The following is a 20,315-nucleotide window of genomic DNA, read 5'->3' on the forward strand; positions in this document are numbered from 1 at the left end:
AGTAGTAGTGAGCACTGATAGCACAACTTTTCAAGGTACTTGTATCTCTCTACTCATTAGTTTACATATATAGCAGTCATACACATCTGTCTGTATATAAGTGTCCTTGTACACATAAATACAGGACGGAATACATAACATTAAGCAAGGTTACAAAATTAAACAAAAAAATGTGATTTTGATTTAAGAAATTTGTTCCCAAGTATTCCCATGCATAATAGAGAGCTGTGATCGTATACAAATGTAAGCAAGGTTTGAAATTCTTTGTTTTAGTCAAACATACAGTGGGGGGGAAAAAGTACTTGATCCCCTGCTGATTTTGTACGTTTGCCCACTGACAAAGAAATTATCTGTCTATAATTTTAATGGTAGGTTTATTTGAACAGTGAGAGACAATAACAACAAAAAATAATCCAGAAAAATGCATGTCAAAAATGTTATAAATTGATTTGCATTATAAGGGAAATAAGTATTTGACCCCCTCTCAGTCAGAAAGATTTCTGGCTCCCAGGTGTCTTTTATACAGGTAACGAGCTGAGATTAGGAGCACACTCTTAAAGGGAGTGCTCCTAATCTCAGTTTGTTACTTGTATAAAAGACACCTGTCCACAGAAGCAATCAATCAATCAGATTCCAAACTCTCCACCGTGGCCAAGTCCAAAGAGCTCTCCAAGGATGTCAGGGACAAGATTGTAGACCTACACAAGGCTGGAATGGGCTACAAGACCATCACCAAGCAGCTTGGTGAGAAGGTGACAACAGTTGGTGCGATTATTTGCAAATGGAAGAAACACAAAAGAACTGTCAATCTCCCTCGGCCTGGGGCTCCATGCAAGATCTCACCTCGTGGAGTTGCAATGATCATGGGAACGGTGAGGAATCAGCCCAGAACTACACATGAGGATCTTGTCAATGATCTCAAGGCAGCTGGGACAATAGTCACCAAGAAAACAATTGATAACACACTACGCCGTGAAGGACTGAAATCCTGCAGCGCCCGCAAGGTCCCCCTGCTCAAGAAAGCACATATACATGCCCGTCTGAAGTTTGCCAATGAACATCTGAATGATTCAGTGGACAACTGGGTGAAAGTGTTGTGGTCAGATGAGACCAAAATGGAACTCTTTGGCATCAACTCAACTCGCCGTGTTTGAAGGAGGAGGAATGCTGCCTATGACCCCAAGAACACCATCCCCACCGTCAAACATGGAGGTGGATTCATTATGATTTGGGTGTGTTTTTCTGCTAAGGGGACAGGACAACTGCACTGCATCAAAGGGACGATGGACGGGGCCATGTACCGTCAAATCTTGGGTGAGAACCTCCTTCCCTCAGCCAGGGCATGGGTCGTGGATGGGTATTCCAGCATGACGTTGACCCAAAACACACAGCCAAGGCCACAAAGGAGTGGCTCAAGAAGAAGCACATTAAGGTCCTGGAGTGGCCTAGCCAGTCTCCAGACCTTAATCCCATAGAAAATATGTAGAGGGAGCTGAAGGTTCGAGTTGCCAAACGTCAGCCTCGAAACCTTAATGACTTGGAGAAGATCTGCAAAGAGGAGTGGGACAAAATCCCTCCTGAGATGTGTGCAAACCTGGTGGCCAACTACAAGAAACTGACCTCTGTGATTGCCAACAAGGGTTTTGCCACCAAGTACTAAGTCATGTTTTGCAGAGGGGTCAAATACTTATTTCCCTCATTAAAATGCAAATCAATTTATAACATTTTTGACATGCAAAATTATTTTTTTGTTGTTATTCTGTCTCACTGTTCAAATAAACCTACCATTAAAATTATAGACTGATCATTTGTTTGTCAGTGGGCAAATGTACAAAATCAGCAGGGGATCAAATACTTTTTCCCCTCACTGTATCTGTTTGGGTTTTTTTGCTGTCAATTTGCCGTCTCAATTATTAGTAATTATATTCCGGCCCCCCGACCATCCAATCCAGAAATATCGGCCTGCAGCTGAATCTTGTTGATGATCCCTGATATTAAGTGTGCATTCTTGACATGTAAATCTACAAATGTCTGCAGCTGAGAAATATTCAAAGTGCCTACATATTCTTGTGTACTGATACCTACATGTAATGAAGCACTGTGCAAGAAATGCATTTAAATAGCTTGAGGTAACATGCTTGCATGACAATTCTATATGTACATAATACAGAAGATATGATCTACAACAAATTTATTTGTTTTGCATTAAAACTGTCCACAGAGGTCTCTGAGAAGGTATATCACAATGAAAGAGATGGAAGTCTCACCAGAAATCTCTCACAAAATCTCAACCAGCCCCAACTGAAATATGGTCACAAAAATATATTTGATTAATTTTAGAATAATGCTGTAACGTAACAATGTGGAAAAAGTCAAGGGAGTCTGAATACTTTCCGAATGCACTGTGCATGTAATTAAACTGCGGAAATAGAACTGAGCTGATGTTCTCAGTTTTATAAGAGCTTACTTTACTTCACCACTGATAGGACAAGAGTTAAGCAAATAGGGGCAGCAAAAACTTTAAGGTCTGTCACCCAGAGCCTCATTACCATCAGACATAATGATGGAAAAAGGAGATGGAGAGGATAACTTAAGGGTATTTGGGAGCCGCTCGTGCCACACCACAATCACAGCGAACCTGGCTTAGCTAGTTAACATGCTACATGGCAAAAGAGCTAAGCTTACTCTCAAGAGTTTATCTTCAGCTTTCCTGTGACAGTTACATTCCCCAGCAAGAAAACCAAAGAATTTCGCTAGGCCTTATGTGTGATGCACTTCAAGAACTATCTGAATTGTCACTCGAGCTCCAAAAGAGAGACTGAAAAATTATTCATTAGTCACCAGGGAAGCGAGGGAATTCAGTGCAATGGCAGAGCAGCCAGGCCGACACACAACTCAGCTAGAGAGGGATTCAGGAGAACTCTTTCCAAGGCATCAAACCTAATGGTGGAAGTCCAAGCGACAGAGTCCTTAATCAGAGGGAATTTTTCAAGAGTTTGGCAAGGAACATGGAGGCTAGAGTGTTCTCTCAAGGAGGACGAGCAGTGGACAATACAGGATACAGCCAGTTCATAGAGAAGCTGAAGGTGCTTTGCCTGCAATACTGGCCGGAGGACGCAGGAGCCCTGTATGGAGAAACAGATAGAATCTCTCTACCAGCGGTTTGGCATTGACAGTCCACGTATGGTCATTCTCATACGGGCCTACAGGCAGTACAGGGACACTAATGGTAATGATAAAGGATACATTCCAGATGGACGTAAAGAGCTGTTAATGACGGTCAGCACCATCCCCATCTCCAGTGCAGATTGCGAGCAGGGATTTTCTCAAATTAATCTGATTTGCACCTCAACCTGCGCCTCTCTGCATACCTCCACCTCCAGGGCTACACCTTCTGAAGCTAATTGGCCCACCCCTGACCCAATTCAACCCAGTCCTCTATGTGAGGTCATGGATTGCTAAAGGACACAGATGTGTCACAGACACCAGGAGCAAAACAAGAAATATGGAGGAGAAGACAACACGAGAAAATGGCTGTGTTCTGGGAGGTTTTGGAAAACTAAGGTAGGAACATCTTTTTCCCTTACAAACTTGTTCTGTACTGTGACGTTAATCTGAATATGCGCTTCAAATCAAATTATTGTGATATGTTTGTTCTTCTGCTACATTGATGTCTTGAAAAGTATATGAAATTCGAGTCTTGTAAGCCCCACATCTATGTGTGCATATGCATGGTGGGGGTTTCTGCAGTGATGCCTAAAAATGTTGCTGGACATTGATGTCTTGAAAATTAGGCTATAAGAAATTCAGACTTGTAAAGCCCCACAGCTAAGTTAGAGTATGTGGGCATAGTATATGTTTGAGACCGGTGGCTGCGTGAGAAGTGCGCCAGTATCTCTCACATAACTAGAATGAGATTTGCTTTCTATGATCTCTTTCCCTCTCTGCTCCAATAGACATGAGCCTGAACTCTCATCTCTCAAGCGTTGCACTTAACATTTATTTAGTCTCTGTCAAAGTAGCCTGCCATTTCAATAATTTGCGTGGTATTGAAAAAGATTCTTCCAAAGTCTCCAGTCATGTATATTGACGTAGAATTGCATGAAATGCATTTATAAAAGGCCAACATTTTCTGAACGTTATGCTATTAAAAATGTACCCCATGTGTGCAACTTCTGTAAGTGTGTCTACTCTACTGCTCTATGGCACTACGCAAATGCGATGATATGAATGCAATGCTTCATTATAAAGTATTGTTTATTTCATGCATTCCGTTATCTCAGAACTCCCCAGGTAACCCCCCTCTCATAAGAACTGTACATATAGAAGTGGCACATTCACATTCACATTCCTGTACGCTCTCGTTGGCTGGCCCTCGCTTCATACTCGTCGCCAAACCCACTGGCTCCATGTCATCTACAAGACCCTGCTAGGTAAAGTCCCCCCTTATCTCAGCTCGCTGGTCACCATAGCATCTCCCACCTGTAGCACACGCTCCAGCAGGTATATCTCTCTAGTCACCCCCAAAACCAATTCTTTCTTTGGCCGCCTCTCCTTCCAGTTCTCTGCTGCCAATGACTGGAACGAACTACAAAAATCTCTGAAACTGGAAACACTTATCTCCCTCACTAGCTTTAAGCACCAACTGTCAGAGCAGCTCACAGATTACTGCACCTGTACATAGCCCACCTATAATTTAGCCCAAACAACTACCTCTTTCCCAACTGTATTTAATTTATTAATTTATTTTGCTCCTTTGCACCCCATTATTTTTATTTCTACTTTGCACATTCTTCCATTGCAAAACTACCATTCCAGTGTTTTACTTGCTATATTGTATTTACTTTGCCACCATGGCCTTTTTTGCCTTTACCTCCCTTCTCACCTCATTTGTATATAGACTTGTTTATACTGTATTATTGACTGTATGTTTGTTTTACTCCATGTGTAACTCTGTGTCGTTGTATCTGTCGAACTGCTTTGCTTTATCTTGGCCAGGTCGCAATTGTAAATGAGAACTTGTTCTCAACTTGCCTACCTGGTTAAATAAAGGTGAAATAAATAAATTGGACACTGACTCATAGATGCTATCAGAAGGTTTGTTGCCAGGAGAGGACAAGTGAAGGTTATACCTGCTCGGATAAATCAAATCAAATTAAATGTATTTGTCACATACACATGGTTTGCAGATGTTAATGCGAGTGTAGCGAAATACTTGTGCTTCTAGTTCCGACAATGCAGTAATAACCAACGAGTAATCTAACCTAACAATTCCAAAACTACTACCTTATACACACAAGTGTAAAGGGATAAAGAATATGTACATAAAGATATATGAATGAGTGATGGTACAGAACGGCATAGGCAAGATGCAGTAGATGGTATCGAGTACAGTATATACATATGAGATGAGTAATGTAGGGTATGTAAACAAAGTGGCATAGTTTAAAGTGGCTAGTGATACATGTATTACATAAAGATGCTAGTAGATGATAGAGTACAGTATATGCATATACATATGAGATGAATAATGTAGGGTATGTAAACATTATATTAAGTAGCATTGTTTAAAGTGGCTAGTGATATATTTTCCATCAATTTCCATCAATTCCCATTATTAAAGTGGATGGAGTTGAGTCAGTGTGTTGGCAGCAGCCACTCAATGTAAGTGGTGGCTGTTTAACAGTCTGATGGCCTTGAGATAGAAGCTGTTTTTCAGTCTCTCGGTCCCTGCTTTGATGCACCTGTACTGACCTCGCCTTCTGGATGATAGCGGGGTGAACAGGCAGTGGCTCGGGTGGTTGTTGTCCTTGATGATCTTTATGGCCTCCCTGTGACATTGGGGGGTGTAGGTGTCCTGGAGGGCAGGTAGTTTGACCCCGGTGATGCGTTGTGCAGACCTCACTACCCTCTGGAGAGCCTTACAGTTGTGGGTGGAGCAGTTGCCGTACCAGGCGGTGATACAGCCCGACAGGATGCTCTCGATTGTGCATCTGTAGAAGTTTGTGAGTGCTTTTGGTGACAAGCCGAATTTCTTCAGCCTCAAAACAGCAGGTATGGGACAGGTAGCACATCCGGTGAACAGGTCAAGGTTCCATAGCCGCAGGCAGAGCAGTTGAGACTGGAGCAGCAGCACGGCCAGGTGGACTGGGGACAGTAAGGAGTCATCAGGCCAGGTAGTCCTGAGGCATGGTCTTAGGGCTCAGGTCCTCCGAGAGAAAGAAAGAGAATGAGAGAGAGAATTAGAGAGAGCATACTTAAATTCACACAGGACACCGGATAAGACAGGAGAAATACTCCAGATATAGCAGACTATCACTAGCTCCCCCTACACATAAACTACTGCAGCATAAATACTGGAGGCTGAGACAGGATAGCAGTCAATAAATCAAATGCAGTTACAAATAAATGTTACTGCAGACCTGCAGTGCAGTTCACAAGTCCAGATTCAAACATTATTTTTATTTGCTCTGCATATCTGCATTCTCTGATCTTGTGTAGTAAAAGCCTGCATTATCTGTTGCATATTTAAACTTGGCTACATGTTTTACTATTTACATTGTTCGCCATAGTGTTCCAACTCTAAATGCATCGCCAGTTAAGATAGGGAATAAGCCACATAGACATCCAGTGGTGTAATGCAGGGTCAATGCCGTTTGCACACTTATCTTGCGCCAGCCTTTACTCACCCACCTATCGCAGAAAAATGCATTGAAAATATATGTTCACGTGAACAGCATTTACCTATCTCTTTTTTTTACAGCTACATCTCTGGTGTTTTCTCTACCTAGCATGTTAGCAGTGGTAACATAACAAAGCATTGGCCAACTCAATGCCTATTGCCTTGAGAAATATGTACCTTAAACATAAAGTCATTGGGAGCATCATATTGCAATTTTGCCAAATTGAATTTAAATTTGTTCTTGGCCTCTTAAGCCTTTTTTATTTAACCTTTATTTTAACAGGGAAGACATATTGAGCCCTGTATAATACTACATACATATATATATATATATATATATATATATATATATATATATATATGTATGTAGTATTATACAGGGCTCAATATGTATATATATATATATATATATATATATATACACACACATTAAAATACAAAAACACAGTCATTGTCAGGCACAAATAAAACATCTTAAATCACCCAGAAATACAGTGTATTCGGAAAGTATTCAGACCCCAGCCTAATTCTGAAATGGATATTAAATAGTTTTTTTCCCCCCCATCTATCTACACACACCCCATAATGATTAAGCAAAAACAGATTCTTCAATTTTTTTGCAATTTTATTTTAAATAAAAACCAGAAATATCAAATTTACATAAGTATTCAGACCCTTTACTCAGTACTTTATTGAAGCAATCACAGCCTCAAGTCTTCTTAGGTATGATGCTACAAGCTTGGCATAACTGTATTTGGGGAGCCACTCAAGGATATTCAGAAACTTGTCCCAAAACAACTCCTGCATTGTCTTGGCTGTGTGCTTAGGGTGGTTGTCCTGTTGGAGGATGAACCTTCGCCCCAGTCTGAGGTCCTGAGGATCTTCCTGAGCTATTCAAGATACAACATTTGGCGACGAGGAAAAATCAGAAGAAGTTTTCGGTGAGACTACAGAGTTTTATGAGTTATGAATGGTGAAACTACCGTGAGTGAATATTAGCATGCTAGTTAGCTAGGAAAGGCTAAGCTAAGTAAGTGAGAGCTATCGACGTGGGGAAGCTAGCAAATACTTCACCCTCTCTTTGGCAGCAGTGACCAGATGACAGACAAGATGGCAGGCACAGTAGGATCGGTGGCACCATCTGAAAACAAGACACAGTTGTGGGAAGAATATTGCGAAATTCTCAACCATTCTTTTGTTGCAAATAAGATCGCCGATGCGACACAGAAAATGGCCATTCTACTGAGCTGTGTGGGTGTGCAAACCTCCATCTTGATGAGGAATTTACTGAGCCAGGCAAAGCCAGGAGATAAATTATTTGAGGACTTGGTGAGTCTACAGAAAACACATTTCAATCCTAAACCGAGTGAAATAGTACAAAGGTGAAAATTCAACTCAAGACATAGGAAACCAGAGGAAAGTGTTATTGAATATGTGTTGGAGCTAAGGAAGCTAGCACAGGACTGTAACTATGGAGACACCCTCACAGTGATGCTACGTGACAGATTAGTATGTGGGGTAGATGATGATAAGATACAGCGGAGCCTTTTATCTGAGGAGTTTTTGACATTTGAAACAGCGCTAAGTAAAGCGCAGGCCATTGAAGCAGCCAAAAAGAACATGAAGGATTTGAACTGCCTGAGCAACCTCTACCGGAAGTGTTAAAGAAACATGAGGAAGTGTTCAAGGATGAGTTGGGCACGTTGAAATGATTCACAGCAAAGATACATGTATCAAGTGATGCCACACCCTGTTTCTTCAAACCAAGGTTAGTACCATTTGCAATGAAAACTAAGATAGAGGCTGGTTAGCTCGTTGCCAGGACAACAAAATCATGGAACTAGACTGGGCAGCACCGTTAGTTCCAGTTTTAAAACCAGACGGTACAGTGAGATTGTGTGGTGACTATAAAGTAACTGTAAACAGAGTGTCATCACTAGAACAGTACCCCATTCCTAAAATGGAGGACATGTTCACGTCCTTAGCTGGAGGAGAAAAATTCAGCAAACTAGACATGAGTCATGCTTACCTGCAGATTGTGCTAGATGAAGATTCAAAGAAATATGTCACAGTGAACGCATAAGGGACTGTTCACCTATGCCAGGTTACCCTTCCGCATCAGCTCCAGTCCCGCTATCTTTCAGTGCACTATGGAGGAGATTCTACAGGGGATTGCGCAGTGTATCTCAATGATATTCTCCTGACAGGAAGAAATTATCAGGACCACATCTGAACACTGGACAGAGTGTTACAGTGACTGGAGGAGGCTGTGCTACACTTGAAATTGAGTAAGTGCAGCTTCATGGAGAAGGAAGTGACATTTTTAGGACACAGCGTGGATGCCACTGGACAGCACAGCGTGGATGCTACTGGTATTGTCTCATCGCATGCCAGATGGGGGGGGCAATAGGGTTTGTATCATGCACTCTCACCGTTAGAGAAGAACTATTCACGACTTGATAAGGAACTATTCACAACTTGATAAGGAGGGGTTACCTATCATATTCGGGTGCAGATGTTTCATAAGTATCTATATGGGAGATTGTTTGAAATCTGTACAGACCATAAGCCTCTTATCAGTCTGTTGAATGAAATGAAAGCAGTGCCACAGATGGTATCTCCTAGAATATTGAGATGGGCAGTAACACAACGAGCATATGAGTATGTTATTACTTACAGAGCAGAGCAGGCAAGGACAATGGTAATGCAGATGCTCTCAGGCGCCTCCCTCTCCCAGAGTGTCCAAGCAGCCCACTGATGACCTCCCAGCAAATCCAGAGCTGGACAGCGAAAGATTCAGTCCTGTCGAGGGTCTGTGAGTACACACTGAGGAGGTGGCCAGATCACAATGTGGGACCAGAGTTTGCTCCATACTTACAGAGACAGAACGAGCTCAGTGTCCAGGACGGCTGTGTGCTGTGGGGAGCCCATGTCATCGTTCCAGAGAGAGGACATACAGCAATGATGGAGCAACTACATCAGAGTCATTCCGGCATGACCAGAATGAAAGGCTTTGCCAGGAGCTACATGTGGTGGACTAATATGGACTCTGACATTGAAAGGAAGGTAAAGTCATGCACCACATGTCAAGAGCAAAGGAAGGCACCTGCTAGTGCACCACTACATCCATGGGAGTGGCCCAGTAAGCCCTGGAAGAGGCTACACATAGATTATGCATGTCCTTTCAGATGTTTTTGGTGATAGTAGACGCTCAGTCAAAATGGCTGGATGTATATTCAGTGAGCTCAGCTACATCTGCTGCTACCGTGGAGTGCCTCAGGAACAGTTTCAGTATTCATGGCATTCCAGAGATGATTGTTTCAGACAATGCTCAGTGTTTTCTTTGTGAGAACAGTAAGGAGCTCATGACAAAGAATGGAATCACACGTCACTTCGGCACCACACCATCCTGCATCGAATGGTTTGGCAGAGAGAGACATTCAGACGTTCAAAGAGCTAATGAAAAAGAGTGCAGGCGACTCGTTGGAGACAAAACCGAGTAGAGCATTGGTTAGCTATCGTGTCACACCACAGTCAACCACCAGACTTTCACCGGCTGAGATGATGATGGGGAGGAGGTTGAGGTGGACGTTAGACTTTTTACACCCAGACCTAAAGAGTAAGGTGCAGGCTAAGCAAGCAGGGCAGAACATTTACCATGACAAACATGCAAAAGCTCACAGTTTTGTAGTCAGAGACTCAGTGTATACCAAGCACTTTGTGTATAGACCTAAATGGATACCAGGGCTGGTTCAAGAAATCACAGGGCCCGTGTCGTACACTGTGCAAGTGGTGATGGTAGAGGAGTACGTAGGTACGTTGATCAGCTGTTCAGCAGACAGGAAACAGATTATGCAGAGCCAGTGACAAGACAACAGAGACGAGGATAGCAGACAGGAACAGGACTATTGCAGAGCCAGTGACAGACAACAGAGATGAGGACAGCAGACAGGGACAGGACTATGCAGAGCCAGTGACAGACAACAGAGACGAGGACAGCAGACAGGAACAGGACTATGCAGAGCCAGTGACAGACAACAGAGACGAGGACAGCAGACAGGAACAGGACTATGCAGAGCCAGTGACAGACAACAGAGACGAGGACAGCAGACAGGAACAGGACTATGCAGAGCCAGTGACAGACAACAGAGACGAGGACAGCAGACAGGAACAGGACTATGCAGAGCCAGTGACATGCAACACAGAGCTCAGTCCAACAGGCGAGAAGTTACCACAGGTACTCCGCGGCCACCAACGGACAATGCACTTGTTAAGGAAACCAACAAAGGTTCACCCAGAGGGGAATTGCAATGCTCTCAAAGAGTTAGGAAACCTTTTAAAAGGGGGAGATCCAACTCTTTTAAATAATTACAGGCCAATCTCAAAGCTGTCACCCCTGGTGAAAATACTTGAAACCCTTGTAAGTGAACAGCTAAAAGAGTTTTTATTTACTAACTCTATTTTATCAATGTACCAATCGGGCTTCAGGAAGAAACATAGCACAATTACAACAGCCGTGAAGGATTTAAATGATATCACTGAAGCCATTGACAAAAAACAGCACTGTGTCTCACTTTTTCTTGATCTCTCTAAGGCTTTTGATACAGTTGATCATGCTATACTAAGGCAGAGATTGTCGAGTGTAGTTCTTTCGGAGCATGCAGTTGCATGGTTTGCTAACTATCTGTCTGATAGAACTCAGTGCACTCAATTTGATGGGCTTATGTCTGTTAAATTGTCTGTATTGAATGGTGTGCCCCAAGGCTCTGTACTTGGTCCTCTCTTATTCACTATTTATATAAATGATTTAGACAAAAATGTCCAAAATGCACAACTTCATTTTTATGCTGATGATACTCTTATTTACTGTTGTGCCTCGTCTCTTACAAAAGCTTTCCAGAACATGCAAACTGCTTTTTCAGCTACATTTATGCCTTTACTAGACTATGGGGATATTTTATATATGAATGCTTCCGCTCAGTGTTTGAGATCAATTGACACTCTTTACCATGCCACTTTGAGATTTATTTTAAACTTCAAAACCCTTACGCACCACTGAACTTTGTATACCATGGTTGGCTGGCCTTCTCTAGTCACTCGTAGGCTTAGTCACTGGTATTCTTTTATTTACAAAGCCATTTTGGGTTTATTACCTTTTTATTTGTGCATTTTTATTGTTCAGAAATGTGGTGGGTACTCTCTTCGTTCGCTTGACTTTATCCTGCTAACTGTTCCAAATGTCCGAACTGAATTTGGTAAAAGGGCTTTTATGTACTCTGCGCCATCGTCTTGTAACACCTTACAAAATACTTTTTAACTGGAAGAACTTGTCCCGATTGGTGATTTTAAATCACTGATGAAGGATTTTGAGGCTGATTCCCTGACCTGTCAATGTTTTTAATTTGCTGTTTTATACTCTTGTGAATTCAATGGTTTTTACTAGATTACAGGTTGTTTTTCATGTTGTCTGTCTGTAAAAAAAAAAATATGACTTGGTGCTGCCTATCTTGGCCAGGGCGCTCTTGAAAAAGAGATTTTAATCTCAATGAGCCCTTCCTGGTTAAATAAAGGCTAAATAAAATAATAATAAAAGTTCATTTTGGAGAGTTTGGAAAGTAAAGGAGATATTTTTTTCTCTCATGTGCCCTTATCTCTTTGGCATCATTAAAGTGAAGACTTATTTTATCAAATCAATTCTCTGTCATTATTATTAAATGATTAAACTAATCATGTAAATGTAATTAACTAGGAAGTCGGGGCACCAAGGAAAATCTTCAGATTACAGTTGTAATTTTCCTAATATAACTTTTCAGATATTTTAATATCTGATCAATTAGTCTTCTAATTAATGAATTGTTCTTTACCTCACCTTAGTCTCAATCCAAACGTCGTAAATTGTTGGTTATCTGCAACGAACCCAGTCTTTGCTATGAATCATCCACACATCAATTGTCTTAATTATTTATTTACTAACTAACTAAATAATCACAGAAATGCATAACAAACAAACAAACAGTAGGTATGGTTACAAGGAAATGATAGGGAATGTTCCCTAGTGGCTAAACCGATATGGCAGCTTGGTGGACAAAAGGAGAAGTGGCTGTGGCTGAAAAGGCTGGGAAAGACAAAATACACTACACAGTTGATCATTATAATAATTGAAATGCTAATCCTTTGCACATGAACGCTCACTCATTCGGGAATAATTGCAATCAATATCTATATTTACGCTCAGTGTGTTGTCATGATCTCTGTTGGACGTCCCTGGAGTCTTTGGTTAGTATGGATACTTCAGAGTAACATTCAGAAATGTTGTTATAGGATAGATGTTTCGGCGGTTGTCGGTCTTCGTCAACCTAAATTCTAGCTGCAGACTAGTATTGACTAATTTGCTGTTAAAAGGGTTGGAGGTCTTTTATTTAATCCTTTTTTAATCCTTTTTTCCCCTCATTATTAGCCCTAGAGTACAGTATTGTCCCTGATCATTTTCCTGGGCTTTCGCGTTCGGCGTAACACAGGCATCTGATGATAGTGTTTGGGAATAGCGCTGTCCGTGACCATAATCCCCAAGACTAACAGTAATTCAGTATTTTACAAAATAAACCTTCCAACCTTGATGGGCTATCAGCAGGACAATAGACTCTTACCGAGTCCACCAAATGCACTGTTTTCTAACCATATCTGGATGGATCCATAACTAATTACTATGGGAATAAATATCACTGAATAACAGAAACATTTGAATAAAGTAGGCTAATGAAGGCAACATATTGTTGCTTACTGAAACTACCGAAGTCATCCATTTGTTATAATAGGATTTGAAGCAATAGCCTACCCACGCGTCGTCAACTATTTCAGCAAATGTTTTGTGATGCTCTGAGACAAGCATGGGGACTGGTCTTGATAAATCAATGAGATTATTATTTTCACTGAATCTCCGTTTGGGTATTAGTTAGCCTACAATTGCAGTGTGGAAATGTTAGGATTATTTTGCTCTACAGTGCCATATTTTCCTAATATTAAAAAGAGTCAAATGCATTCCTGAATTCAATTGCTTTAGCTGACATGTTGAGGTTTATTCATCTCTTGAGGTTTATTCACTCTCCCCCTCTCTATCTCTCTCCCTTACTCTCTGTGCTGGCTGACACCTCGTCAGTAGCCCCAATGCTCTCATACCGATGCGCCTCCTACATGATCAGCCATACATACTGTACAAATACTGTACATGCGTTTGTCCCAGGAGAATCTAGAACAGCCCGCTGTGTTTTACCATTGGATTTCATGAACTATGTCAAATGTAGACAACAGCCCGCAATGATTGAAACGGTTACACGTTGATAGTCACAGTCATATGTAAAACATATTTATGCAGCGTTTGGCGACGTGCATCTCCGACATCTACTAAAGATTAATTTGTCAACTGAATAATGAGGAAATTAGAAAATGATGGTGCACTGCACCCAGACCTCTTACAGAAATGCCCTAAACTGTTTTTCTGGTCTGTCCTCTCTCGAGGTTATGGCAATATTGACTCTAGATGGTATCTAGATGCAGGGAAAATTTGACTGAGAACAGAGAACAACCCCCTCTAACCGGCTGAAGTAATGGCAACAATGGCATTCACTATGGCCCTGTTCTTCACCACTTCTACCTGAAACCTGAGTCCGAGCCAGCAACCTGTGTACAGCTTCCAGTTGAAGTTATCAACTGCCTTTTCTCTCAGGAGTGCGGCATGAGTCCTGAGACAGTACACGTGGAGTGACCATCACGTCCAAACGTTTCTAATGCTGCTGGTGCACTGGTCGGAAAATGGACTAGACAGAATGGACCGTAAAGGATGGTGGTGGCAGCTCAGGTGAGACGTTTGTCTGCATGGGAAAATCTGATTATTCCCCAGATATTGAAATCTAAATATTATCGAGGGCCATCCACTTTGATAGGCATGAGTTACATGTGTGCCATAGGGAGGATTAACTGTAAAGCTATCTGAAGAAGAAAATGAAGAGACGCCAGAAGAATGAGTGCAGAGAGGGAGGGGGGTGGTCAACCATGCCAGTAATTGAAAGGGTTGCCCAAAATAGTTTATTTGTTGTATCAGGTTGACTTTTGGGGTCAGCACACTGGGAAATAAAATAATAATTTAGTCAACAAATGCATTGAGATACCGATATGTCATTAACATGCCACTTGCGACAGTGTAAGACAGGAAAAAAACGGGCCGTGCAGAGAAATGTTACTGCTGGAAATACAGGATAAATATACTATATGTCAACGTTAGTAGCACATACTGTATATATATGTCCCCCTGTCTGCAAATGTACATTTTGCTCGTGCCAGTGTGTGTTAAGTTGAGAGTCTTAAATTATTTTAGTGACAGACTCAACGTGAAGCACTAGGGACTCATTCTAATTTTGGGGTTGGATAATTTATCAATAGTTGTAATTATGATTTTGGATAGGCGAGAAGGAGAGACAGAGGTTTGTCTCTAAACTGTGAGAGCACAAAGTGAGGGTACGGTGCACTGCTCATCCTGCATGTGATTTCTGAAACTTATTAAATATTTCAACGGCCTTGTTGTAGCCTGTAGATTAGTTACAATACCTTCTCAAATGCTACTACAGCCTCATCTAGAACATGGGGTTTGTACATGTGCACAGTTATAGTGCGGAAGTTATTTTTCTAAAGCCATGTCACAGTAAGAAGTGACAGCGGCCTTGCATTTCCCTGGCATACAGTCCATTGCAGTGTGACACTTTGCCTACATGTAAAACATCATCGGACTCAAGTGAGTTGCCTTGCAGGCTAAAGCTTCCACCGACCTGGCAAATATGTCTCTGGGCATGATCATTGGACTCCTTGTCCTTCCAAGAAAAACTAACCGTGTTGTTGGCCATACACCCGGCATCTCTTGTAGAAAGGTGGCTGCCAGGAGTAGAAATGGGTACCTCGGTAGCAATTACCTGATCGACTCGTCACACTAATGTCTCTAAGGCCTGGTATTGAAAAGTGTGTGAACGAGTGGACACATGAGATCTGCTGTCATAACTGTTATTCTGACACCAATTCATAAATTCACAACTCTACTGCCGAGGTAATTGCCTAACGATGTCCTGAAAATTGCATATATTTTCCGTAAAAGGGTCCTGTTTGAAGAGTATTACCTCCTCCAGACACCTTGAGCTAGCTGGAAGTTAGCCAAATGGCTATGCATGCATAATTGTGTGAAACCATATCGAAGCCAATCAAAAACCTTGGCTCCCCATTCCTCTTTTCTTCTTCTGTGGGTGTTTTGACAATTCGCAAACTAGGAGACAGGGTTTTCAAATGGCTTTACTGATTGACATAAGTCCAACTTGCATAAGAGGAGATTACCATGACTCAACGGTCACATAGAATTTTACTCTGGTCATGACCCATGACTGCCGGTGTGGCGGTAATACTGTCACCTCAACAGCCCTAGAAGCCACGCTACTAGCATCATCCCATGATTATGCATTGCCATCTCGAGACATAACGTTTATTTTTTTGTGTCCTACTTATATCAATATACTCTTAACAACTTAACTTCTTTTCGATCAAATAAACCTCACAAACAAGCCATAGATTTTTTGTTGACCAAATTAAACACTCTCTCATTGACTTTCATACAAAAACTCCTTGCCTGGTAGGCAAAACAACGAAAAATACCATCTTCTGCATCTTCTTTAATATTTAATTCTTTAATGCAATATGTTGCATTGCCGCCCCCAACTGGACTTTCATATAAATTCATTATACTTTGTGATACATTGTTTTTTAAATAATAATAATAATTTAAAAATGTAACAAAAAAAGTATACAAAAAAATCGCCCAACTAACCCTACACTCATTAAAAACCCACTACCCCATCACACTACTTTGACTCTATCTGCTCCTGTGGCCTGGGAGGATGGGACACCACCACTCAACACACCTAATCACTTATCTGCAGCTGTCACCACAACATCTATTTTCTGTGATTTACATTCCATTTCTGCGGTACAACCATTGCTATGAACGCTAAGAAGCCAACCTTACTGAAGCATATATCACTCGTTGGCCTATCCCTGTGGGATGGCACAGATATACTATTCACACTTTGACCCATCATCCTCTACTTTCTTCACTGACGACAACACCTTCTGCACTACTCTGACTCTAGCCACCTCCACCTGCCTCTCTCGCACCGGACACTCCCGAACCCCAGCAACATGGGCACCCCTACAGTTGACTCACACAACTTTATCCACGGAAGCTACACAATCCTCTATCCCATGCCCTCCTGCACACTTCCCACATCTTGGAATCTCCATCCTAAAACTGCTGCGACATGACCATAAAGTTTCTCTTGAAACAGCAGTGGATTCAGCACAAAAGCTCTAACAGGATAAAAACGCTACCTACTGAAGGGAGACAGATTTTCTGCCAAGTTGGGACTCTCTTCCTCTTCCTCTCTGTCCTCTTGAAAATAAACCAGCAAATGGACCTCCCCCCATACAATTGTAGAATTTCAATTACATTCTCCTCGCATCCTCTCTCATCACCTCCTTCTCAAAACCCATTGGATGAGAAAGCCAGAGGTTCCACCTCTCTGACCTTCTCCTTCAATGGGTTTGAGAAGGAGGCGAGGAGAGCAGAGAAAGGACTTGAGAAGTAAACTCATCAACAAAAGAAATGTCCTCTAACTGTCAACTGCGTTTATTTTCAGCAAACTTAACATGTGTAAATATTTGTATGAACATAACAGATTCAACAACTGAGACATAAACTGAACAAGTTCCACAGACATGTGACGAACAGAAATGGAATAATGTGTCCCTGAACAAAGGGGGGTTCAAAATCAAAAATAACAGTCAGTATCTGATGTGGCCACCAGCTGCATTAAGTACTGCAGTGCATCTCCTCCTCATGGACTGCACCAGATTTGACTGTTCTTGCTGTGAGATGTTACCCCACTCTTCCACCAAGGCACCTGCAAGTTTCCTGACATTTCTGGGGGGAATAGCCCTAGCCCTCACCCTCCGATCCAACAGGTCCCAGACGTGCTCAATGAGATTGAGATCCAGGCTCTTTGTTGGCCATGGCAGAACACTGAATTTCCTGTCTTGCAGGAAATCACGCATGGATGCTGGAGGGTCATGTCAGGATGAGCCTGCAGGAAGGGTACCACATGAGGGAGGAGGATGTCTTCCCTGGAATGCATAGCTTTGAGATTGCCTGCAATGACAACATGCTCAGTCCGATGATGCTGTGACACACCGCCCCAGTCCATGACGGACCATCCACCTCCAAATCGATCCAGCTCCAGAGTACAGGCCTCGGTGTAACGCTCATTCCTTCGATGATACACATGAATCCGACCATCACCCCTGGTGAGACAAAACCGCGACTCGTCAGTGAAGAGCACTTTTTGCCAGTCCTGTCTAGTCCAGCAACGGTGGGTTTGTGCCCGTAGGCGATGTTGTTGACGATGATGTCTGGTGAGGACCTGCCTTACAACAGGCCTACAGGCCCTCAGTCCAGCCTCTCAGTCTGAGCACTGATGGAGGGATTGTGCGTTCCTGGTGTAACTTGGGGTGTTGTTGTTGCCATTCTGTACCTGTGATACTCGGATGTACCGATCCTGTGCAGGTGTAGTTACACAGGGTCTGCCACTGCGAGGACGATCAGCTGTCTATCCTGTCTCCCTGGGACCCTGGGCATCTTTCTTTTGGTGTTTTTCAGAGTCAGTAGAAATTCCTCTTTAGTGTCCTAAGTTTTCATAACTGTGACCTTAATTGCCTACCATCTGTAAGCTGTTAGTGTCTTAACGATCGTTCCACAGGTGAATGTTCATTAATTGTTTATGGTTTTTTGAACAAGCATGGGAAACAGTGTTTAAACCCTTTACAATGAAGATCTGTGAAGTTATTTGGATTTTTACTAATTATATTTGAAAGACAGGGTCCTTAAAATGGGACTTTTCTTTTTTTGCTGAGTTTATGTAATTGAGATTCTCCCAATGAAATGTTGGCGATACACTAGGCAGGTTTCCAATGACATATGAGTTATTAGAACATGGCAAATATTTGTCAATTTTTGTATTTTATCCATGCTGGCTTTTGCGGGCTACCTGAGACATTAAACAGTCAATTTATTAATGCCAATTTGCCTAAATGGGTAATGGAAACACTTCACCCACCACATTTTTATTTGACACTTTAGGTGTAACGTCATTTAGTCCAGCTGTTATTATCGACACAAGATAGTTTAAAAAAAGTTTGCATAGAAAAGATGCAACAATTGCCTTATAGGGTGCATTTCAGAGGAGGATGGTGAGAGGAGCTGTAGGAGGACAGACACATTGTAATGGGTGGAGTGGAATATATGGCACACATGGAGACACGTCTCCATTACATTTATTCCATTCTAAACATTACAATGAGCCAATTCTCCTGTAGCTCCTCCCACCAGCCTCCTCTGAAATGCACCCTAGAAGGCAATTGTCGCAACTATTTTCTATGCCAACTTTATAAATGTCGACAATAAAATCACTGGACAAATTAATGGAAACATAGATATTGTTGCAAGGTTGCCCCCAAACACCCATATTCGTATCACAGACATTGGCCTGTTGAAGTGTGTGCATCCAACCCGTGCATGTGTGGTTCCATTTTGCCCATACATATAAATAATGAAACTTGTGAAGCTATAATGGATATTAGTCTAGGAACATCATTAATCCAGAAATGTTTGACAGGATTACAGTTGAAAACACATATTGTAGACTACTGTAGGCCAACCTTTTGTAACTTTTCATTATTTACTGTATGGCTGGAGAATGGTTATTATGCTTTTATACAGCTGTGTAGAAATGTCATATTTCCACAGATTTTATACATTATCTTATTTGTTTGGTAATGATGTAGCATTTCAACCACAATGCATTTTTTTCGGAACACATTTCTTTTATTCTTCGACTTTGAAATAAGTATTGTTTTTATCAGGAACTAGTGTTGGTAATACGGCTTTAGTCAAGGCTTTAGAGTTGTCATGACTTGCCCTCCTGGATGGAGATCAAAGGTGCCAGCTAACCAAAGGTTTCAAGAGCTCCCCTCTCTTGCGGGAGTTGGACAGTTTTTGACGGTCGTAAATACCTCGCAGGAACTCTCTCCCACTCTGCAGAAATGGAAGTTAAAAATCCTTGTTGCAACAGAGAGATTTTGCAGTGCTGTAACATCAAAAGGTTGGACATTAAAATAATATTTCTAATGGAAATAATGTGGGAAATGGTTGGTGGGACTTAAACTATAATCATATCCTATCAGTTGTTGATATTGATATTTAATGATGAAAACACTGAAACACACTATACAAAACAATAAACGACTGTGAAGCTAAATGAGAACTGTGATTGACACAAGCAATCAACATAGACAATCACCCACAAACAAACAGTGAAACCCAGGCTACCTAAGTATGATTCTCAATCAGAGACAACTAATGACACCTGCCTCTGATTGAGAACCATACTAGGCCGAAACATACAAATCCCCAAATCATAGAAAACAAGCAAACTGCCCACCCCAACTCACGCCCTGACCATCATACTAAATAACCATACTGGTGGGCATT

This window comes from Oncorhynchus nerka, linkage group LG11, assembly GCF_034236695.1.
Source record: "Oncorhynchus nerka isolate Pitt River linkage group LG11, Oner_Uvic_2.0, whole genome shotgun sequence".
In the NCBI taxonomy this organism is placed as follows: domain Eukaryota; kingdom Metazoa; phylum Chordata; class Actinopteri; order Salmoniformes; family Salmonidae; genus Oncorhynchus; species Oncorhynchus nerka.